General features: G+C 40.5%; 1 protein-coding gene and 1 long non-coding RNA gene across 4 annotated transcripts in view; one reads left to right on the top strand and one right to left on the bottom strand.

Moving 5' to 3' along the window:
- The window catches only part of nat16 (N-acetyltransferase 16 (putative)), a 29,668-nt gene extending 6,834 nt beyond the window's left edge, over positions 1 to 22,834 (bottom strand). Inside the window, exons 1-2 of one of the 3 annotated variants that reach the window (XM_023346327.1) lie at positions 22,525 to 22,834; positions 4,029 to 4,255 (exon numbers count right to left, since the gene is read on the bottom strand). The gene's annotated coding sequence lies outside the window, so the exon portion shown is untranslated. Of the gene's footprint in view, positions 1 to 4,028; positions 4,256 to 11,649; positions 11,724 to 22,524 lie in introns of those variants that run through there. The other 2 variants (XM_023346328.1, XM_005800045.2) reach the window with 2 other exon arrangements.
- Positions 4,279 to 17,174, top strand: LOC111610976. The gene is made up of 5 exons (XR_002753843.1): positions 4,279 to 5,837; positions 8,878 to 8,950; positions 9,225 to 9,350; positions 13,017 to 13,132; positions 14,900 to 17,174. It is a non-coding gene; the product is annotated as an uncharacterized LOC111610976 (long non-coding RNA).
- Positions 22,835 to 24,482: the final 1,648 nt, after the last annotated feature.

Genomic DNA, 24,482 nt, shown 5'->3' with positions numbered 1-24,482 from the left:
CTCCACTTTTCCTTGAGATTCTGGGACCTTAATTTCCAAATGAAACACAGACTTTACTTTCTGAATCCATCAGAGGTCGCCTCTGCCCACCTGCGAAGGGTTGCTTTTGGTTTTTTTGGTTTCTTAATTTTTCCCACCAAGAATTCCCTCTGTAGTCCGGGATCATCCTCGGCTTCTGCAACAGAACCCTCATATTACCTAGTCCAATCCACGTATTGACTCCTGAATAGTTTTCCATGCTTACAAATATGTTTTTCCTTGAAGCCCTGTGTCATTACGTGAACGATATGAAGAAGTACGCAAACAGGTCAAGATCCATAAGAGCAGCTAAATTAACAAGGAAGGCAGGAAGAGACAACAAATTAGAACGAATAAGTAATAACCTTTCCTTCAGTCCCACACTGGTCCCTAAACAATTGAATGAGTCACATAATGTGTAGCATGAAAGGAAGGAATTTACCTCATTTTAAAAAGTTGATTTTAGAATCAGTTGGTTTTTTTTTTAGTTAAATCACTTCTTACAACTCTATGAGACAGTCGCTGCATCAAACATGAACAGCACTTTCATAGTTAAGAGTTTTGGTTTGCTCCAATAATCATGTCCCAATAAACTATCAAAGGGTCATGTGAGCTGTACCGGGCATTTGCAGTCTAAACAAAGTCTAGTCACAACAGATAGACGCAGTTACTCTATGCAGACTCTGGTATTTTCCCATCATTCAGAGGACATTGGCTGAATAGTCTGGTCCTGTCCTGTCACTGAGCTGGATGCTGTTTTGTTTTCCTGTTTCTGTCTCGCGTTCGCGCACATGCACTCATTGATTCATTGTTCTTTTTATCCTCTCATGCTTCTGCTGGCTTTTTCCATCTGGCTGGCAGTGTACTCCACACAAATGGAATTTGTGAGCAGTGACTCGCAGCAGATTCTGATCCAGAGCAACATCAACTTCTGTTGTAGTACTGTACATGTTAGCCAACAATGACTGTTGAAAAATTATATATATATACGCTGACGTCAGTTGGGTCAATACAGTTTAAGAGGTAATAACTGATATTCTTAAAGGTACCAGCTTGTCAATACAGTTGCATACAGCTAACTGTACAATCATAAAACATACACCGGGGTGTAATTAGATTTTGGCTTCTAAATCTTGCAATATCAAAACATGATGTAGTTTTCATCCACATATCAAATACTGTCCAATGATTTGATTTTATTTTCTTTGAAGGACTCTCTAACTTGCACAAAATATTTGGTAAAGTAACTTACCATTAGTTTTCCTCTTTGGGTTATAACATTTTTATTAAACTATTAATATAAATTATTCTGCAGAACTGCTGCTGCATCATAAAACTTTGTCAGGTCCACCCAGGAGTGTGACGTATCCGAGTGGCTTTGGGGGCTACTGGTCCTTGTAGATTGGAGTTGTGGAGTGGAGGATGTCTGGTTAGGGAACTATAAGGTCTCATCTTTGGTTTTTGCAAATGGTGTTGTTCTTCTCACCAGGAACTTAGCAATGCACTGAAGACTGAGAAGAAAGTTAGTTCCTCTAAGGATTCTGCATGATTGAGCCAAACTGACAAAATCACTTTGCTTTGTCGCAACTGTATGATGAAAATTGTGTTATTTTGTTGTCAGCCTCATGTCGTCCGCCCCTTCCTGTCACAACCCACCCAGGCAAACCTTTTGCCCCTCATGCAAACCTGTTGTGTGATTGGTCTGAATTTCATGCGTGCACTCATTTATGTGGAAAAGGTAGCAGATAGTCAGAACACCACTGAGTCACAGTCGGAGTTGATCTTGAGGAGCAATTGTTCGAGACCGTAAGGAAGTACGTACTGAAATATCAAACTGCTCCTGCTCGGTTCTGGTTCAGTGCAGTGGGAGAACGGCTCACTGATGAGTTTCTTTCTAATTTTTAATATGAAAAATACAATGAGATTTTGCAGTCCATCAGTTATATATCCCTCCTCTGAACCTGTGAACTTATAATAGTTGATCCATGATGTGTACTGCAATGGAATGGGGTGGCATATCTTATGGATCCTGAAGGGTCTGTCTAAAGACAAACATCCAAACACCACATGACCACATGTCAACAATTTGCCTTCGATCCGACCATGCTGGGTCCTTAAGTTGGAGGCCATGGTTCTCAACCAAAAAAAGGTGCACTGCTCCCTCTGCGCATAGTATCAGCCTCTGTTTTGGAGTAATTAAAGTATCTAGTTATCTTGTTCATGAGGAGGATGGAGCAGCAAATTGACAGACGAACTGGGGCAGTGTCTGCAGTAGTGCAGGCAAATCTCCTGTCTGTTGTGGTAAACGAAAAGCTGAGCCAAACAGCATTCCAACCCTCACCGACAGCAGTGATATGGATCATGACCAAACAAATGAAATTCCAGGTGCAAGGAGCTCGAGCCATGGTTCCTTCTTATTAAATAGATCATCATCCATCAGGATGCCTTCTGGGTCACCCCCCTTCCTGGTTACCCAGGCACATTCCAATGGAAGGACACCACAGAGCAAACCCAGAACTCACTAGAGGCACCATCAATATTTTCTGGCCTGGGACTGCCTTGTAATTCCCCAGAAGGACCTGAAGAAAGTTGCTTGGAACTGGGATGTCTGGGTTTCTCTACTGGCCCTGTTACCTAAGATCTTTGAAGTCTTGTGTTGAGAGCATCATCTCTTCTGCCATCATCTGCTGGGGCAGCAGCGTCAGAACCAGGGATTTAAAAAAGCTCAACAACTTGATAAAGAAGGCTGGTTCTGCTCTGGGGACGATTGTGGAACTTCTGGAGATGATGATGCAAAGAAGGATTTTAAATAAAAATCAAGAAAATTAGACTTTGCCCTACCACCCACATTTCAACAGGACATTATTCTCTATGTCTGGAATATTGCAAACTGTCAAGAAACCGCAATGGAGTCAGCACATCAGTCAGTTAGTACACACATACAACTGTACAAAAGATGATACCACACAATACTCTCCATATTTCTTAATGTATGGGAGAGAGGCAAGGCTGCTTAATGACATCTGGACTGTTGATGAGGGATAGAGTGAAATACCTTATCTCCAGTATGTGGAGAAAATGAAAAAGGAATTGCAGGAAGCCTATCAGCTGGCTACTGAAACAGCTAACAAGTCATCTCAGAAACAAGGCTCACTATGATCATTTAAGGAATCACATAAAAATGGAAGCTGACGTCTTAGTTAAAAATGTTGGCCTGACAAGAAGTCAAAGATTGCTGGAAACCTACCACCTAAGCGACCAAGATTGCCTTTTTACAAAGTTCAAGAAGACAGAAATGGCAGTGTCAAAAGACTACATAGAAATCTTCTGTCTATAGGTCATGTGGTTCAGATGCCCGAGCAAAAAGAACCTGAGACGGTCAAGAAGCCCCTCGTCACAAGAAGGCATTCTGATTGGACCGCCTCTATCGCAAAAGTGCAAAGCAAAAAACTAAATTTCAAGAGGGAATCTGAAACTATCTTACCACGCTAGTATCAATCCAATTCTGACTAGGTACTGATAGATATTTTGGATCAATTCACCCACCTCTACTATCCATCCTCTGCTCATCCAAACCAGCCACACTGTCCTGTCTCTAAAAGCATTTGAGAAGTTTGTAGGAATGAACTGCTGATTATGTGCACTTAGTATTTTGTTTTAGTTAAGGAAAGTCTGTCATTTGGTTTATTTAATTTTAAGTAAGTAAGTTTTGGTTAAGGTCTGAAAAGGATGAATCCTTCATGTTATGATCTAGCCACCCTTACACACGCAACAACAAGGCAATTTGCTTCTTAAAGGCTTTGTCTGTCCTGCTCAACCCTTGAAGCCGTTCAACCCACATGCAGAATCAGACGCCGGACACAAGGTAAAGAAAATTATTTATTTACAAATGAATATATATATAAAAGATGTCTTCTCTAGGGGCCTGGCGCTACACAGGGTCTGAAAGAGGGAGACTGGTTAGAAGCTTGCCAAAGGAAAGCAAATGATCTTGAATAGATGAGTCTTACTGTGTTAGGGGAGGTTGAAGTTTGGTCTATGGGCTGGGATCCTGCTGGTGATCAGTTAAAGCTGAGGAACCCAAAGGTTTACGTCCAGCAGGGAGCGGGTAGGCAGGCAGGTGTGGGCGGTGTCGGGAGCAGCGCTAAGCGATCGTGCCATTCGTTGAAGGTCCAGAAGATGTCTTGTTCCTCAGGAAATTCTCCAAAGTGAGGAACCATTAGGAATTCATCAGAACCTGGGGACACAAGAGAACACCAGGTAAGTTCAAAGGAGAAACTCAGAGGGTTAGTCTTCTCAAAGAGGCACAAGGAGCTCAGAGTACCAGTGTTGGTTAATCATCAGACACTGAATGAAGGCTCCGCTGCTCCTTAAATGCTGTTGGCAGCTTGATTGGAACTGTCGCCCAGGTGTGCTGGCTGCCAGATTCCCACGCACTGCCACAGAGATCCTCTAGGGAGCAGATGACTCACACTCACACAACTCAGAACACCCACACTGCAGGATCACGACAGTCTGGACCTTAATTATTGTATCTTATATAGCAGATACATGGCAGCCTCATGTCTATCAAACTGACCAAGGTCAGCTGTCGGTAATGTGTAGTAGGTTACCACCATTAACATGTGAATAGCATGTTTCCATCCAATTGTCAAGTGAATTTTGAGAACATATTTAAAATGTTGCAAGAAAGAAAAAACAGAAAATGCATATTAGGCGTGTTGCCATCTAGTGGTTTGAAGCGAATCAACCAGATTGCACAAAAAAAAAATTTTGTCAGATGTTGATGCAAACTAGCAAGGACCACATGTCTCAGAAAAGTGGAGAGAGTCCTCCCCTCCAATTTGGTTTGGTGTCCCACCACTCCCGTCCCAGGCTGGACTGCCTCTGGTCGGCCACTCCAGGCTGACACTTCTACCCCGCTGTGCTGGAGGTTTGGACCCTGGAAGTTTGTTAAGTCAGAACTGATTCGGCAGTTGTGTTTACATCTCCACTTTAGAACATGAACTCTTTTATGTAAAAAAGTTTTTGCAAAATTGAGGAAGTTATTTTGAGTTTGCATCTTCCATGAACCTTTTCTAATGCTATACTTAAAAATGCGCAGAAGAAAAATGTATGTGTGAATGGGTGAATGACTGAATGTAGTGTGAAGCACTTTGGGGACCTCTGGCCCTGATGAACACTACAGAAGTACAGGGCATGTACCCTGTCAATGAATCCCAAATAATAAGTAGAACGAACAAGAGAGACAGCAATACATGTTGTATGATTTATTTCTGTCTGTTGTCTTTTCTTTCTTTCTTTCTTCCTTTTTAGAAAAAAAACATTATAATTTCTCTCTATCTCAGAGCATTTTGTCCTTTACTCCGGGGCCAGACATTAATGGTGACCCCTAGCAAATTTGTCTTCAGACTTGGAGTTCAGAATCACTCTGAGACTTTTGCTCCTGTCTGGATTTAAAATCTTACTTAACCCTTTAACTGCCACCCCAAATACTGTCACATGCAGGTCAATGGGTCATTCGGACACATGGCAGTTGAACTTTATGATTATTATGAACCAAGAACAAAGGGTAGAGTATCCAAAGTAGCCTAGTAGCCAACTTGACGCAGATCTCCCTGATAGCATGGACCTATCTGAATCTTTGGTCATCTACAGAAGTTCTTGGATGACTCAGCTGTATCAGTGAGGGTGATGAGGTTGAGTACCGGGTCACCCCCAACCAACACCCGAACATCGAGCACATGCCCCCTAACGCAGACGTCACTAATCCCAGCCATGAGGGACAGCCTCATGAGAGCTCCGCCCCCAAAAACCCGGTAAGAACACACCCACACAACCCCCACTCCAAACACCCACATCCCACATGACACCATAACTACTAGAAATTTTAATATGCCATGCTTTAAGACGATACCGCAGAATAGCTAAGAGAAGTTTACTAAAGCTGGTAAAATGTCAAAAACCCTCAAAAATGACCTTTTGATCCAAAAAGGGAGACTCTTCTGTTGGTTTTAGGTCATACCTCCTAAAGACTTTTACTTGTCTTGGAGGGCTCTACTTGTGTACCAAATTATTACACATTATCATACACATTATCCAATTTCACTTTTTTTTTAATTTCTTTTGTGAGATTTTTAAACAAACAACTAAAAAAATTTCAAATAAACATTTCTGACATTCAAAAAAAAAAAGTGACCATGCTTCTTTTCGATAACAGTGTCAAACTTACCATTCATGGAGTTTCTGTTTCTTGATCTGTTAAAGACCGACTAGAGTTGTACTGTCTCCTGTTTAAGAACTTCCGACAAGTTCTCAACTGGGTTCAGGTCAGATGAGGAAGTGGACCATGTCATCATAAGTTTTTATCTTTAATGCTTTTAATGCTTTTACTGGCTACGCAGAATTTCTGTGATCGTCCGTTGGACGGTTGAGAGCAGCAGTGTCAGAGTATTTCTGTGGGATTCTGCAGGAAATGTTTAGGTCCTGGAGCTCTGCCAGTGGGAATAGTTTTGACGGCATCATGGAGTTCAGTGGTTATTGTTAAGAAAAAGGATTAATTTTAGTGCTTAATACAGTTAATCTACGACATGTGGTCTTAATCAAAAGACCTCATTATTAAAGCTACGTACTACATAACCTGTTCTGTTTTCATTCATTTATTAATCCCAAGTAGGGGTTTATTTAAACCGTTTCTTATGGAACATTTATTGATGTACTGCTGCTGTCACTGATTCTTTTTCAATTGATTTGCCATAGGTTTGGTGGTTTTATTAATATGATCAAAGTTCTCTAAGCTAAACCTCAGTATTTGCAATTGTGTTCTTGCTTCCGGTATTGTGTTAACTTCTAATTTCAGTTTTCTTACTTCATTTAACTGTTCTTCCTGTGATGTGACAAAGATTTCTTCACATGTAATTCCAATTCAGCAGCCTTTTTCATTCATATAAAGAAGAAAGAAATGTTGGCATATGTACAAACCATTGCTGCCTCCCACATCATAAACTGCTCCCTACCTCAGCGCCAACATGCTGCGCCGTGACAGGTCATATAAATTATCGTGTGCCATCCCAGGCACACTTAAAATTGATTTTAATATTTCATTTGAAAAACATGTAAGCAACTATAAACTCACATAGTAAGACACTAACATACTCTTATATTTTTTAGACTATTATCCTCAATAAACTCTGAGTGATTGTATGGTTGATATGCTGATGACTGTGAGGTTACTGAGGACTTTCTGAGACATAGTGGACTTCACATACGTTTCAGTTTCAACAAACTCCAAAATATTTCAGAAGTGCCCCTTAATTTTTATTGAGACACCATACAGAACAATTGATACATGATGTATCAATTGTATCATTATCAAACATTCATAATGCTCACAGTGGTTATTTAGTAGTAGAAATTCATGGTCATGATGTTTTTATTTTGAGTCATGTTCTATCGGTGTGTGGCTTTGTTTAGCATGAATTAATTTATGAATTTTATTTGTCTAAGGTTTTATATAAATTAAATTTATTTACGTATCAACACTAACATCAGTTTGTCATTTTCTAACCTAATGAGTTTTGGTCAGATAAATAAAACTGGGCCGCTGCTAGTATTCCATCTTGTTGGCGTGTGTGTGTGTGTGTGTGTGTGTGCGTGTGTAGGTGTGTGTGTGTGTGTGTTTGTGAAAGTGAGGCGGCTGCCGTGTGGTTCTTCAGTCAAACCACACTGATGGTGACGCAGCGCAGGATTAATGGCTGTTTCACTGAAGCAGAAAAGTAATGAAAGCATTGTGGTCACTTTTACATGGTGTGGAAAGTGTATGGAAATACTGTACATATATAACAAATGACATGTGCACATATTAGTTATCAGCCATAAAAGCAGTATTAATTTTTATATTGATATTAGCAATAATTTTTATATTGATCCATCCCTGTTCAACAGGCTGTAAAAACATTATTGAGATGAGCCTAATGCAAGTAATCACAGAAGGCTAACATAACTTTCCCAGCTAAAGCTAAGTGTTTAAGAGACAGTAACACTGACATAGCAAATGGCTAACAACTTCGACACAAACAAATGGGCTTATGTATATTTCCAATTTGTGAAATATTCACAATAGTAGACCAAGCACACCTCTTCCAATTAATGGTCATTCAACAGGATCCAAGCTACATCACAAAATCATTATCATTAGTAGTTGCATAGTGCATTTGTATTAAGTCCACTAGGGAGACAAGAGAATCCTCCTTTCACAAGCTGTTGGTCAGACATCAGCAGCAGGTTCCATGCACTGCACCAGGCAGAGGGTTCCCAGCAGACCAGAGCTCACCAATATATTGGAAAAACAGGATTTGTAATGCATTTCTAGAGAGCTCATGCCGCCCTATAGAAGAGCAGCCTTGGGCAGCTGCCGACATCGCCCATATCAGAAACCAGGTCATCAAACATTTCGTCATCATCGCTGTCCCAAAGAAACATCCCACGACGGGAGCGGACGTAGGGACCGATCACATGGTTTCAAATGTAATTATTATGCAAAACTGATTTACTTAGTGTAGGTTCAAGCAAAGTACTTGCAAATCAAGTATCTTAGTTAGCAGGTATGTTACAGATATATGGTGCCACTTTCTCTACCACCTTCTCCACTCTGGTTCTCCTAAATGAAATGAACAAAATCCCATCAGGCCTTTAAAGTCTTTAAAGTTTAATATGTAAAGCTTTTGATGGATCAGATAGACTGAAGAGGTGGTAACAGCAGCAATTTATTTTTTGAGAAGTCTGATTTGATTTGTGTATATTTTGCCCGTTGCCTGTGACTCTATAACAGAATACAAAGTAAATTAAAAACTGTTTCAGGTCCAGTTTGTCTCCAGACAGGCTTTTACAGTCTTCCCATGTTGTCCATTGAAGGCTCATCGCTGGGCTCTTGGTGAGTCAGTCAAATGTGATATTTGAGAATAGTTTGGGTTTCCAGAACTTATTTGCTCTCATCTTGATCAGAAACCTGTTTTCGCAAATTTAAGAGGATTTTGTTAATATGTTTTAATTATAAAGCTGTACATGTCAAAAGTTCAAATTATATTTTACACTAATCAACGTTAAGTGTCTATGATTTTTACATTTCAATACTGTGTAGAATAATTGTGTTTTAATTAAAAATAGGGAGTAAGATTCAGACTTTAGTGCATTTGTACTGTCTGCAGACCGCTGCTGTCATGAAGTGGAGTTGGTGATGAGGAAGAGTTGAGGTGGAGGAAAAATGATTTAATGTGGTCAGAAATCCAGAAAACACTCAGGAACAGCCGGCGCAACGTGGAGCGACAACACAGGTGAGGTTAAATACAGACTGGAGACAATCAGGAAACTGGAACCAATAGGGAACAGCATGAGACAGTTGTGTAAATTAACCAAAATACAAACACCGAAACCCAAGATCCTCACAGCTGCATGTAGAATTCACCAGAATAAATATTGTGCTAGTACCGATATTGGACTAAAGGAAGCAAGACAGTTGCAACCCTGTAAAGTTTAATATTTAAAGCTTTTGATGAATCAGATAGACTCAAAAGATCGTGATGACAGTAGGTGAGAAGGCGAGGGGGGGATTAATTTTTTGTCATGGGACCCAAACTTCCTGGTGGTCCCCCTGACAACAGCCAACAGTTTAGGGAAGTCTAAACAGTTCATCTTTCTTCTGTGCTGTTTATCTGCACAGTCAAAAGTAACAAACCGACACAAAATGCTTTTTCACCTTCCACAACTCACACAAGCCATTTATCATGTCTTTGCTATTCCTCTAACACCCTGCAAAGTATTCCTGTGCCTTCTTGTTTTTCACACCTACAAGTAAGCAACAAAACTATATCAATTCATCTGGCAAATCAAATATTCAAACACTAATTCCTCACTTCCAGAACCCCCTCTGAGCCATATTGTGACAAAATAAAGACTCATTTTCTTACAACGGACATACAAAATAGTGGGAGCGGTACCTCTCTGCCATGTAAAAACGTATGTGTTCAGAAAAACAATAAACTCCTAAGAAAGCATCACAAAGACCATATAGTAAATAAAATCACCTTAAATATTTCAAAAATTTTAAGAAATGGTTAAAAAAAAGGTGAGTAGGAGAAGAGTTCCTGTCAATATGACATAGTAATTGTTTTGCAAAATCATATTGATAAAGTAATATATCAATCCAGCCCTGAATGCTGGTGATGCATGTGTTCAGCAAGAAATGCACTCATAGATAAAAGCTCCTAATGGCTGCAAACGGCATCATGGAGAACAACAGTGATGATGTTTGGAGCACCGGAAAGAGGAGATTCTTAAAGAGACAGACGTCAAATTCAAGGCATCAAATTGCAAAGTCAAATTTCTTTTAGGTTATACTTGATGTATGCCGAATTTTTTTAATAATTGAATGTAACATATAACTACATGATTGTGCTATAAAATGCCAATATGTCCCTGGAAGATACATTATACCACCCCTTTATTATTCATCATGTTTTGGTATAGTTGCATAATAGTTAACATATATTTACATTACTGTGTATTCGTCCACTCCAGTGGTTATACCATGTCAGTCCTCAGGGCTGGTATCCTGCATATTTTTGTTCTCTGCCTTCTTCAACACATCTGAATCAAAAGATTTGCTAGCAGGTCTCTGCCGAACTTTACCTAAGTCTCTAAGTCTTACTGCGTTTCCAATAAAACTCTGCCTAAAAGGTTTTGGATACTCTGCTAAAAAAAACACAATTTCAAAATTGCTGTGTTTCCATTAAATATGAAATGCAATTAAAGTCACACATACAGTGGTCACAAGAAACTGAAGAGGTCCCACAGGGTTGTTTTGAGTCTACAGACTGGGTTGCTCTTTGCCAGCCACACGGAGAGGACATCAGTGCCATGACTGAGTGTGTGACCGTCTATATAAACTAAACACCATCATCACCAGATCAGTAAGATGCTTCCCTGAAACAAACCCTGGATCACCAGTGAACTAAAGGAACTGTTGAACATGAAAAGAAAACCTTTAAGGAGCAAGACAGGGAGTTATACAGAAGCAGCTCAAAGTCAAGATTACAAATAGCAAGAAGAATCTGGAGAATAAACTGTAGAGATGTGTGGATGAAGAAGATCACAGGCTTCAAGCAAAAGGAGGATCAGGTAGATGAAAGTTTTGACAGAGCAAATGGGCTGAACACATTCTTTAACGGGTTCAGATAAGGAACAATCTCATCATCATCCTCTCCTGTCCCCAACCAGACAAACATCCCACCTTCCTCTGACCCACAGCTTTCCTGTCAAACCTCTGATATTTTATCTTCCACCTCTTCTGCTTCCACAAGTTTGTCTTCATCCGAATCAGGAGACGCTGCTGCTCGCTTTGCCTCCAACTCCCACTTTTCTGTATCTAGAAGTCAGACAAAGAGGCAGCTGGAGAGACCGAACCGGAACAAGGCTGCAATCCGGATGGCGTCAGCCCCAGAGTCCTGGAGCTCTGAAAATGCAGAGCAGCTCTGTGGGATTCTGCAACATTTCTTCAACCTTAACCTGACTCAAGAGAAGGTTCTGTTGTTGTGGAAGACATCCTGCTTGGTTCCGGTACCAAAGAAAACTCACCCATCAGTCATCAACGACTATAGACCAGTTTCCCTGACATCCCACATCATGAAGGTCCTGGAGAGACTCCTGTTGGCCCACCTGAGTAAACAGACAAGCTCATATCAAGACCATAAGCTGTTTGCTTATTTCCCTGGAGTTGGAGTTGATAATGCCATCATACACCTGCTTCAACAAGCCCACTGTCATCTGGACAGAGCAGGCAGTGCTGTGAGCATCGTGTCCTTTAACATAATTCAGCCTGATCTGCTTCGTCAGAAACTCCAGTAGACACAGGTAGAGGCCTCAACAATCGTTTCAATGCATTGTGTAAAGAAATGTCTGTTTTGGCTTCATTTTAGTCCTCTTTGTCTTATAAAGTTGCATTGTACCCAGTGGCTCCCAATGCTGTTTAGATTTGGTGCCAATTTAGGTGACATTTTAAATTCATTCTCCCCTCCATGTCATTAACACCTGTATGTTCCTCCTTCTCTAATTGACACTAATTTTTAATTTTGACATGATAAAGGTGTTAAGCAATTGAGTGAACCATATTCAGATAGGATATTTGTTAGTTTTCCCAATTTATCTAATAAATTTGACATCCCTATACCTCACAGCTTTTGATATTTTTAAAGTCGCAATTTTGTGTCAGAAATGTTTTATAATTTCCCTTTTTTACATCTTGGCCTGGGCAGGAAGGTTTACTTCAGTTTGACCCAGCACAGAGGGGAGACGATGTCATACAAATCGATTCAAGATTTAAGTTGTGATTCTCATTCTAACACCAAAGGTTCATGACAGAAGGAACTGGGAAAAGACACCTTAGCGACGACCGTTGGGAGCGGGGATTTAACAGGGTGTGCTCCACCACGTCTTGCACATGACTTGAACTAATTTAATTTAAAGTGTTGCATAGAATTCACTGTTCCAAGCTGAGGCTCTCAGAAGACGGATGTGATAAATGTAGCGGCTTTTGGAAGGCTTTTGTTTTCTGTGCTTGGAGTGAATTTGCTGCCCTCCACTCATGTTGCAATCTTTGGGTGTTTCCAGACCCCTCTGCCACTTACATTTCATAAAAAATGACAGTATTGCACGTACTTCATTAGTAGTACGCCCAATGAAATCTACACTATTGCACTGGAAGTCTCCAATGTATCTTTCTGTAGCTGAATGAGGGAAGCAAAGACAAAATCAGGACATACTTAATACAGTAGCAGGCCTTTAATTCTTATTTTACATATTTAGCTGTGCTATGTATTACTGCGTTGTTTGTTTTCACTGTGCTGTTTCTAAGAAGAGTTGAGGGCTCTTAGGGCAGAGATGAAGTGTTTTACCTGTTTCAATTGTTTCAGTTGTGGTTTAAATGCCATTTATTCCATTTCCAGAGCCCAATGGGAGTCTAGAAAAATGCAAGAGATGCATCAAGGCCTGCAGTCGACCTCATGTCCAGTTGAATGAAACGGAGATCTGCAGCCTTTCCCTCCTGCTCATCTGTATGAAGGTAATAGACGAAGATAAACATCCCATTTTTTGTCATAATGACACTGTATGATTGATAGTCAAATCAAAGACAATTACGGGGAAGTAGTTATACTTCAATTTATGTAGGTAAATTCCATACGTAGCTCCAGACCAGTAAATATAGTAGCTACTGACCTCCAGTAACTGCTGCATTTACATGTAAGCACCTTTTTATGCTGCTGATTATTTTTAAGCATTTTCCTGAAGTCAAGATGTTCTCTAGCTCATATTATTTAAGTCATTACTCACCCGCTTTTGCAAGTGCAAAATGCGTCCAACAGCGTTCACACTCACATCCAACGAGACTTTGGATCCCTCATCATTCTTCCTCTGGTTGCAAAAGACTTGGATTCAGACTTGGATGACTTCTCTGTTGTCTCCAGCAAATAACCTTACAGACCTGATGTATGACTTTTTGGAGAATTTTCTTGACTCAGTGTTGGCTAATAAGACTCACAAAATGTCTAGCACAGTGTAGCACACTGAGTTTCACTGTCTCTGCTATAATAATACTGTATGTTTGTCGGAGGTTTGCTTTTGGGCATGAGCGGTCGTCATGTCAATTATTAGGTACAGCTCAAAACTGGCGTTGTTGGGGGATATTTTTCATTTATTTTACAATAATTTTATTTCATATTTGTTCCATCCATTATCTGATCACATCTATCCTGGCAGGCTTTGCGAGGGGGGGCTGGTGCATGTCAACAGGCGAGAGGCGGGGCACACGCTGGACAGGTTTCCAGTCCGTTGCAGGGCAACACGGGCCTAGCCGGGTCTGTGGAAACGTGATCACTTCAGAGCAGAGCAGAGCAGAGCTGCTGAAGTAGAGCCAGTGGAAAAGGGACAATAGTTATTTCATTGTGCTATAAAATCATACTACGTGCCTGGATAGTACATACAGTAATACTGCCCCTTTAATAAATCACATTGCAGGTGCATAACATACTCCCAATTATTTTATCCTTTTTGATGATAAGTACATGCTGTGCATATTCATATTCATGCTAAATGGATCGCGTCTGCTGTGATGCTCATTTCGCTAAGGCAGTCCTGGTTGCTTGTGCCATCAAGTTTACACCTGTTTTTATACGCAAACCTGTTACAGAACAGAAGGCTGAGGTGTGTGCTATAAATGCCATCACTGTTATAGCGCCTCAAGGAGACGCCAGTGGTGTTTGTCCACATGCGCAAGTGTCAATAAATGGAAATGATCAATTCAAATATGTACTGATCTGTCACAAGCTAAAGTCACAACTGAAAATTAATTTGGCACATACAAAGGGTCAGCAATCACTTGTTAACCAAAAGCACCACAAATGACAGAGAGCACACCATTCATCTCTACTGACAAAAGTATAACACAGTGGTGTCCAAAGTTGGTCCCCAAGGGCCACAATCCTCCCTGATTCAAAACAAGAGGACCGAATGATGGATCTTTAACAGGCCTCTGTAGAACATTGACAACCTGAGATGGAGAGAACTTAAAAATGCAGGATGCCAGGCCTTCAAGGTTCGACTTGGAACACCCGAGTATTAGCATTCTCCTCATCACTCCCTGTCTAGCTCTCTTTAATCCTTGAGGTATTCTTAGGCTGTATTCACAGCAGGAAAGTCCATTGGTCCTCTCGTTTAGTCCAGACCAAAAGCAGACTTTATTTCTTCTGTTTGGTGTGGTTTGCTTTCAGAATGTACTTTTTTGAAAGTAAACTATACTTGCAAAAAAGTATACTTTTTGGTTTTGTGTCAGCCAAGCGCACGAGGCTATGAAGAAAGTGGCCAATTTAATCAATGAGAGGAAGCGGCGGCTGGAGAGCATCGACACCATCGCACACTGGCAGGTCGCCATTCTGCACTGGGAGGGCCCTGATGTGCTAGAGCGCAGCTCGGAGCTGGATCCACTCCGGCGAGCTGACCCACGCCGTCCGGCAGGGTAAGCCGCAGCAGCGCAGCTACTTCCTGTTCGACCACGAACTGCTATACAGTAGTTAAGCTGTATAGTGTAGTATGTAGTGCATGCTATTCATCGACTTCAGTTCAACATCTAATGCCATCATTCTGGAGAAGCTCATTGTAAAGCTACATAACCTTGGATTTTTTCAACATCTTCGGATCAGGGACTTTCTCACCAACCAGCCTCAGGTGGTGAGAATAAGGAACCGAACAGCCTCCACCCTGGTCCTCCTCCAGGCATACCACAGGGCTGTGGGCTTAGTCTGGTTCTATTTACACTGGTCACCCATGACTGTGTAGCCATCCACTCATCTAACAGGGTTCTAAAGTTTGTTGATACCACCATAGAGGGGTTGATAACAAACAATGATGAGGCCCTCTACAGAGGAGGTGCAGCACCTGTCCCAGTGGTGTTCAGTGAACAACCTTCTGTTCAACACACAGGACAGTGCACACACCTGTTATCATTCAAGGGGAAGGGGTGGAGTACGTGGACAACATCAAATTCCCGGGCGTCCACATCACCTCAGACTTGATCTGGTTGCTGACCACCTCTTTTCTGACAAGGAAGGGCCCAACAAAGACTCTTCTTCCTCAGGAAACTGAGAAGGGATGGATTCCCTGTTCAATCGATCAAAAACTCCTACAGAGACACGACTGAGAGCATCTTCTGCCTCAGTATAACTGTGTAGTACAGCAACTGCACAGTTCAGGACAAAAAGGACATGGCCCGGGTGGTGAAAACTGCTCAATTATCATGGGGAGTCAATTACCAAACCTCGACTGCTGGCAGACTGCAAAGGAAGGTCAGTCGTATTTCTGTTGATCAAACCCACCCAGAGCACAAACTGTTTGTACTGCTGCCGTGTGGGGAAATGGCACAGGTACATAAAGACAATAACCACGTGGCTAAGGAACAACTTTTTCCCAAGAAATTCTGTGAAATTCATCTGTCCACCTTCTGTCCCCTCTGCAGAAACAATCACACCCATTTGCTTCACTTTAAGGACTTTGTATGTTCTAGAAACATAATAATAGATAAAAAAAAAAAACGTATGTCTCATAATTGTAAACAAAGCCACCGAGGAGACGATAATGACTGATTGGACAGAAAAGTCAGGGCACAGACCTGGAAATAAAACAAACATGGAACTTCTGTGAGCTGCAATTCTGTTATTACTAGCAATCCCATTTTGAATGTCAAGAGCAGCTCATTCAATGCAAGTTTTGTGATGTAATATTTCTAATTTTGGAACGCTGAAAGCTGAATAAGACAGTATCCTCTACGCGTCCAGACCCACAACATCCTGACAGCAGGAGACAGCAAGTCAGGTATGATTTCAGTACATGCAGTGGTAGCATTCGCAACACTGAAGGGAGAATTCTTCCCATGATGCAACAGTGGATTGTGAAGTATAAAAAAGGCCTATGCTCCCTGTAGCTGGTTCAGATTGAGGCAGGTCTGAATTCACACCAGGAGCGAACCGTGCAGGAGTTAATGTGGAAAGCGGACCGAGACAACCTCAGAAAGCAGGTTTCAGTGCAGCTGTTTGATATGCTCTGTGGTTCCCTTGAATGTATTCACACAAAAGTTTATGAACCAATGAGGAAACAAACTCTGGTCTTTAAAGTGGACCAAAAGTGGCCGGACACCCTACAATGCTGTGAAGTAGAAGTATCATCAAACATTTGCTAAAACTGTCCCTGTTGTTTTGGGCAGATGCTCCAAGATCTGATGTGGTGTCCAGCAATCCTTTTAAAGCCTGTTCATGTATTGAGACTTCTGATAAAACTATCCAAGACTAGAGTGTGCTAACCAGCCCTTTCTGTACATTTCAGGTTGAATTAAAGGTAGCAGTTTTTGTATTTTTATTGATAAGACCCATTACGACACTCCTTTTGTGTATGCACTTGTCTTAACACTCTGTTTCCTTGTCTTTATTGAAAGAAGCCATTATACTTTCTTTATCTTGTTTTCCTGTGAGCTGTGTTCCCTTAGCTAAGCTGCCCCATTTTGGCTGCCTTAAGCAGATATTCAGCTATTGGCGTAATGTTTAAGTTGTATTTTTTTTTTAAAGCCAGTGCACCAACTGTTGTACATTTGTCAGAATATAAACAAGAAAGGAAAAAGATGTGCATGCTGGTCAGACCAGGAATTTAATCACCAAGTACTCCCCCTGGCGTCCTGCATAGTATACTGGCCACAGCAACGGTGGAAGCCACTGATTAGAAGAAAACTCTAACAACGTCTAAGTCCAGCCCACTGACACAGTACACCAAGCAGACACAGAGGAACTAGAGACCAGTAAGTATCAAATCCAGATAAAGTCAAATTTTCTGAAGAACATGAGAAAGATGGCCTTCAAAAATCAAATGCTAAGTCAATGTTCCAACGACCCCTGCAAACAATTGAAAAAGAACTAGTCACATTACAATGGCCTCAGTCAGACCCCAGTTCTGAACTAAGACTGAACAAACAAAATGCAGTCAAGCTGAAGAATAAAAACTTGGTACAGTACTAAAAAACAGTCTAAAATAATATGTATTTTCATTTAATCAGTTGGCGTACATTTTCAGTCATCAAGAAACATTCTAAATCTAGGTAAGAGAGATAACAAAATTCATCAATTCAACTTTTTTAACATTTACTTATGACAAGAATCATAAGACATAGCTAATATACTATTGCTATTCATGGTTTCGTTTAAATTATTGATCAATTTGCTCACTGTTTTCTCAATTTACTGGTTGTTTGGATTTTTAAAGGGGCAGTATAATGTGTTTTCCAGGCACATGGTGCAATTTTATTGCATAATCAAGCAACTATGTTGTTATAAAAATGCAATATATATTTATATAATATTTATACTTCCTAATTTAACACCTTGAAATTGGGCCTGTGTCTCTTTAAAAACTCCTGCTCTTTCTGACACTCTGCCTTCAGGAAGTCATCACTACATGGCTCCTCTGTTAACCCTTTAACAATGTCTTTACCAGCGATGAGGCGATGTCACTGAGAAGCAGCTGCTGTAAAGAGCCCAGCAGCTGTGCAGTTGTTTGCTGATTGCTGCTGGCTAGTCTGAAGGAGCAGAGTGGGGGAGGGCTTCTCTGTGAGGCGGAACTCCAAGGAGGAGTTTCATCTCGAAGGCGGAACTAGATCCAACCAGGCGTTTTGCACAGCTGACTGGTTGCCATGGAGATTAAAGGATTTCTCAGACATGCAGAAATCCAGGCAACACTCCATGTATGCTTTTGATGAGGGAATAACATTATAACATGATGGAAAGCTCAAAAAAGTCAATTTTACATAATACAGCCCCTTTAAAGGAATAATAAAAAAAAACAGAATTGTACAAAGCATCATCACAGTTATTCAGTCAAAGGTGATAAGATAAATTTAGTTAAATAAAGGATGTTCAAATGTAAATTAATTGAAAAGAAGCAAATCTTACATTTTTTAGGAAGCTTCAACTATAAAGTATTTGAAAGAATAAAATGACTGAATGAATATGCCAAATAATCTTTTGCATCAAAACATTCCCTAAACATTCACCTGGAGATTTTAAAAATGTTTAAAGCTGCCTTAAGCTTGCATTCGTAGGAATACTTTATTGCTCTTTACGTTTCTATCTTTCTTACTACATTGCCACACTGCAGTGTAGCAACGCAGCATTGTCGTTCAATAAAAGACAACGGAAGTAAAGAAGGAACAGTAAAAAAAAACGAATCAGTGTTGTAGAATGGAGTAGATATTTACTGTGAGGTAATTATTTTTCCCCAGTTGATTCGAGACTTTTATTGTCGGTGCTGAAAAACCCGATCTCTTTAAAGATTCTCCCTGGGGAAATTATTTTTGCCTTGACCGTCCCGGTGGCTTCCAGGCTTGTAACTGTGGAGTCCCCACTGCAGCCAACTCCATGCAGTGACTCCTCCCTCTGTGGTATTGTTACTTATAGTCGCCTTCAATAAATCACAGTAAGCGTGGCTGTGGCGCTCGTTTGTCAGATTAAAATAACGAGCTTTGATCTGGTATTGCGTTTGTCCATCTGAAAATGCTTTATTTATTGATCTGAAGTAATATTTCATCTAAAATGTTGTTTTTTTTCTATGCTACCATAACCAAAATAAATTCAGCATAATTAGCAGAAATGTAATCTTTAAAACATAAAGATAATTTGTGCTTCACTTACTGAATTAAGCCACTGAAATAACTGAACTTCTCAGTAATATTTTTATATTTTAAATGGGTTTGTATGTAATGTGTGACATGTATAATATAATATTTATATTTCAGAACGTTTCTTTTACCTTTTTTTCACTAAAACTGTAAAACATTGGTATTTCTATCATATAACCGCCTAAGCCAAATCAGAACTTCCGCATTTTAAGGCCTAGTCCAAACCTCATGTCACATGTGTCAAATCCAGCCACCAGAAGTTCTTTTGTGGCCCTCTAGACAGTAGAAACAGAACCTTCAATATTACAGTTGTCTGCTTAAATATTATTTTATCAGTCAAATCAGCAGTTTTGTCTGCATACAGCCTTGATATCATTTCATTTCAAAACATTCTCATGAATGCAGACAGCTACTTATTAATATTTTAACAGTTTGTTAATGTTTTGTCAATACGGTCCGCTATAACTGGCCCTCTGAGGCCGTTCTCGATCTTGATGTGGGTCCAAATGAAATCGAGTCTGACGCTCTGTTTACTGTCCGTCCATCAAGACGCTCCTGGTGTTTTCATACACTCCCTGCTGATCCACCACAGGCTGCTACTCTCTGACCCTTACAGTTGATCAGAAAGTGCTTAGTATGTATCATTACTGAATCTTCCATCCATCCATCCATACATTTTATTACACCCTTGTCCCGGGAGGTGCTGGTGTCTCCCGCTAATGTTCGAGAGGCGGGGTTCACCCTGGACAGGTCGCCAGTCTGTCGCAGGGCAACACAGAGACAGACAGGACAAACAACTGTGCACACACACACACACACACACCTACAGAGAATTTAGAGAGACCAATTAACCTAACAGTCATGTTTTTTGGACTGTGGGAGGAAGTCAGAGTACCTGGAGAGAAACTCACGCATGCACAGTGAGAACATGCAAACTCCATGCAGAAAGGCCGGGAATCGAACCCAGGACCTTCTTGCTGCAGGGCAACAGTGCTACCAACTGCGCCGCTGTGCAGCCTCATTACTGAGTCTCATGTGTAAAAAAAAGAATAGATCAGGCTGGTAGTGTAGGTGTTATTGTAAAGAACCTTTATGGTTTTGTTAACTTTTTAAAATCTAATTTGTCCAACTTTTACAGGTAAATAGATAAACATGAAAGACCCTCGCTGTGTAATTTAAGGCTGGAAAACATCCAGCCTTAAATTACAGAGCTATATCCAGTCACATATCTATCCATCATCAGGGCTGTCCACTGAGTCCTCTGCTGTTTGGTACGGAGCACAGGGTCTCCCTTTACTCTTATGGTCTGTTTCTCTTCCTCTCATTCAGTCTCACTGCTTTCTGTTCTGTTATTGATCCAAGAATCTGGAAAACATTAAATCTCAGTAGATTCCAATCCCACAGAAAACAGGAGAAATTCTCTGAAATGATCTCATTTCAACTCTTTTTGAATGCAGGATTTCTATGTTTTTTGTTTTTTGTTTTTGCTTTATACCATTGTAAGCATTTTAAAGAAAACAGTAACCTTGAATTTGCTTAATAAGCTGGGTTTTTATCCACAGGTCCTAATAATCAAACAACACAACACTAAGTGAGACTTTTTTTTTTTTTGAAGTGTGGCTTACAGACATTTTAACACATTTTTTGGCATCTGGACTGATCAAGCACTCAGCTTTATTTTGAGATCTAAACCTCTTGGACATGTTAAAATAATAGATTTGCTCAACAGTTTGTTTTTATTTTCTTAAAAAAAAAACCGTCAGCACATTTTTCAGCAAGTTAGACCCAGTTTAGGAGTCCAGTTCAACCTGAATTTAAATGGCAAAATTGTCTTACATATTTCTGTAAATGTTCCTTTAGTCAGCAATTCAAAAGTCAAAAAAGCCAAATTTGTTAGAATCAAAGTGAAAAGTGACAAATAAGATTAAACATGTCAGATTACAATAGATTAATGGGGAAAATATTACATTTATGAAGCATCTTTACATTTTATTTTCTCTGCAAAATTTGGCGTTTTGTTTTTTTTTCATATTTATCCAAATATGGAAAAGAACAGAAGCAGATTTCACACATTTTCAGAAGTTACAAGACTGTTGGAATCCTGACAATAGGCAGGATTTCTACAGTGCAGAGAAAAAAAATTAAAATTTGTATTTATTACTTATATATTATTTATTACTATTGTAAATGTCCTAGTTTCAAACATTCAATGCAACTTCCATGTTGTTCATACAGCGGTATGCAAATTGAGAAAATGTCTACCTAACAATGAGGTATATTAAATCACATTTTTAATTTAATGTTAAATTATTTAATTTTTTTTTTATGTTTTGAATATTTATGTGCAAAGGTCTCACCAGGGTCAAATTGAACAAATTAAACTATCGACAACTATATGGAAAGATCTAAAATGATTTCTTACTAAGAATAATTTTTAAAAAAATTAAGCAAGTACTTTCTACAAATAAATCTGTTTCCAACTAAAGCTGCCTTCCTCTGTTTTATTAAACTTTTTTTTTAACAACACAATTTCAAAATAGAGTTATTGTACATCAGTGTTCAAATGTTAACACTTCTAGGTAACTGAAACATTTTTTTTATTGTAACTATTAATTAATTATTGAATATTCATTTGGATTTCGCTGATATTACTGCACCTGTCAGTTAACAAGCATACTCAGGCTTTCCCATCCATACAGCTGAACGCCTGGTTCGCAGAAACAGTCAGTCAGAGCGGCTACGCAGAGAGACGGAGAAAGAGAAAGAAATTTTCTGGAGATTCGGACATAATGTGGAAAAAAAAAAAAACAACAAGCATCCTGGGCCATTTCTGTCCAACGCGCATCCGTTTTCGACAGGGGAAGCGTGTCCCGATGGCCTAACTATAACTTCTTATTTGTCGCTCTCCCATGAAAACGGGGGCAGAGAGAAAGGATGGCTTGAGCGGACCTGAAACGACCGTAGTGACCCAAATTCCAATTTATGACCTTAAAATGCAAGAAACGCGTTCAATTGATGGCGACCGCGTTTCTGGCGTGGGAATGATCGCGGGCTGCTGCGGCGGATCGCGGTGAATGAGATGGGATGAGTTCGGAGGGAAAGCACTTTGCAGAGATGCTGCAGTGATGATGCTATGGCTGGTAATTTTCCCTCTCGCAGCCACAGGCCTTATAGGACAGCGCTGAGCCATCAATTCTCTCTGACCCGATCAATGCTCCACAGCCCCGCCGCAGCTCGGCTCTTACCGCGGATGGTGGCCGGCGGCGGTGTCCTCGGTGTCAGATGCCGGAACAGACAGAGTGGCGGACGGGATCGCAACGCTGCACGAAGCTCACCGTCCCGCTGATGAATGAGGAGCAGCCGTCACACCGGTTCTGTCGGAGAACCACCGGAGACATTAGTCACAAGCCCCGCCCACTGCAAGCCCCTACGTCACCGTTCGAGTGACGCTTCGGGTTCTCAAGTGTTTCAATGTCATTCAATACCAAAGCAGGCATCCACTGACCAGAGCCTGACCGTGCTGCCGACACCGACACCGGGCCCACCATCCACCGCCTGCACCTCTGCTGTAAATGTTGTCCCTTTCCAACAAGATCTAATAAATTAGATATTAAAAATGCAAATATTAAAAACTGAAAATAATATTGTTTTATAAATGTCTGCTTTACAAATAAAAGCTGCATCTCATTTTTTTTTTCTGTATTCAGAACTGAAGTGTTTAATTTTTCATTAAAAAGTTAAAATAAAATTTTGACTCCATACTGGGACAAAACCAGCATTAATTAAAGAGTGGGGGGGGGGGGGGGGGGGGGGGGGGGGGAACAGCTACGCTCCCCAAAGCTGAGGGAAGCTATTGTGCTTGGAAAATATTGAGAGATTAAAGGTTATTTGATTTAGGAGTAGATGTAATGACAAATAAGAACTTTAGTATCTGGTTTACAGGTTTTAAAATGATTCCAATTTAACGTCAAGCGAACAAGAACAGATGAAGAAAAAAGCCCTTTGGTAGCTGACGGTCTTCGTGTTGAAACCGTTTCTGTTATTTATTGCTGCTCCAGGCTGCAGGTCCAGTAAAACTCCAGACCCAATTGTGAGTGAAGTAGGTTTCTGTAAGAGGACATTCACACAGTTGTGCCAGAACAAATGTGTGTGAACCAAAATAAACAGAAGCAAGAGTTCTGGTGAAAACAGTCGTGTTTCTTCACGTCGCCACCATGTGCAGAATCATAGGCGTAACTTCCTGAAGGACTGGTGTGGACATGTCCGCACCAACTTTGGCATGAAGGGCAGGGGCGGAGCCAGAGGGGGGCCCCCTGACATCTGATTGGCCTCCCCTGACTGACATGTAACAGGACCAGGTCATTCCTATACATTATTTGGAACAAGGGGCGCCGTGAAGGGGGGGATAAGTTACTACAATTCCAAGGGCCCTTGACCGACAGGGGGCCCTCCACAAAATAGTTTTGTTTTTTTCTTCATAGAAAAATTAATAATAAAGTCAGATTTTCGAAAAGAGAGATAGAAAAAAGACAATTGTCAATTTGTAGCCCAGTTTTTCTCCAAGAGAGGGGAGTTGACTGTGTGAGATTATCAACCATTTAGGATGGTAGCTTAGCTACAGACTGTTTGCCTCCATGTCACTAGCATCTAAAGAACAAAGGAAAAAATCTACCAACATATTCATGTATTTAACTTGTACCTGTTCCTTTTACCACGCTTATCAACAGATGAGTCAGTCAGCAGCAGCTCTAACCCTGATACCAGTATAATCCCTCCTCTCTCTCCCAGTGAAAACAGTGAGCAACACTGTGTTCAGAGACAAGCTAGTTAGCATCATTCCAGGGAGTCTATGCAGATTTTTCCTCTCACTGCTCTTTTTCAGTTACACAACAAAACAATATATTTATTAGTGACAGAAATTCAAACAATATTTATAAAATCATAATAAAAAAGCAGCCTCTTGTCAGTCCTGATAGTCCTGCCTTAGCTTGCATTTAAATTACAGATGTGTTGCCACGTCCCTCCTGACTCGTCCCCTCCTCAGTGAAATTAAAGCTGCAGTATGTAACTTTTATTAACAAAAAGTACATATTTGTTAAGACCGTTAATATGTTGAGAGATTATCTGACAACAATTTAATTCCTCTGCCTTCTTCTAGTGCTCTCTAGAAACAACCAATCAGAGGCATGAGGTGAGTTTTAGC

This window comes from Xiphophorus maculatus, chromosome 14, assembly GCF_002775205.1.
Source record: "Xiphophorus maculatus strain JP 163 A chromosome 14, X_maculatus-5.0-male, whole genome shotgun sequence".
NCBI classification, from domain to species: Eukaryota; Metazoa; Chordata; class Actinopteri; order Cyprinodontiformes; family Poeciliidae; genus Xiphophorus; species Xiphophorus maculatus.
Note: the sequence above shows the minus strand (reverse complement) of the source record. Positions and strands in the feature narration are given on the sequence as shown.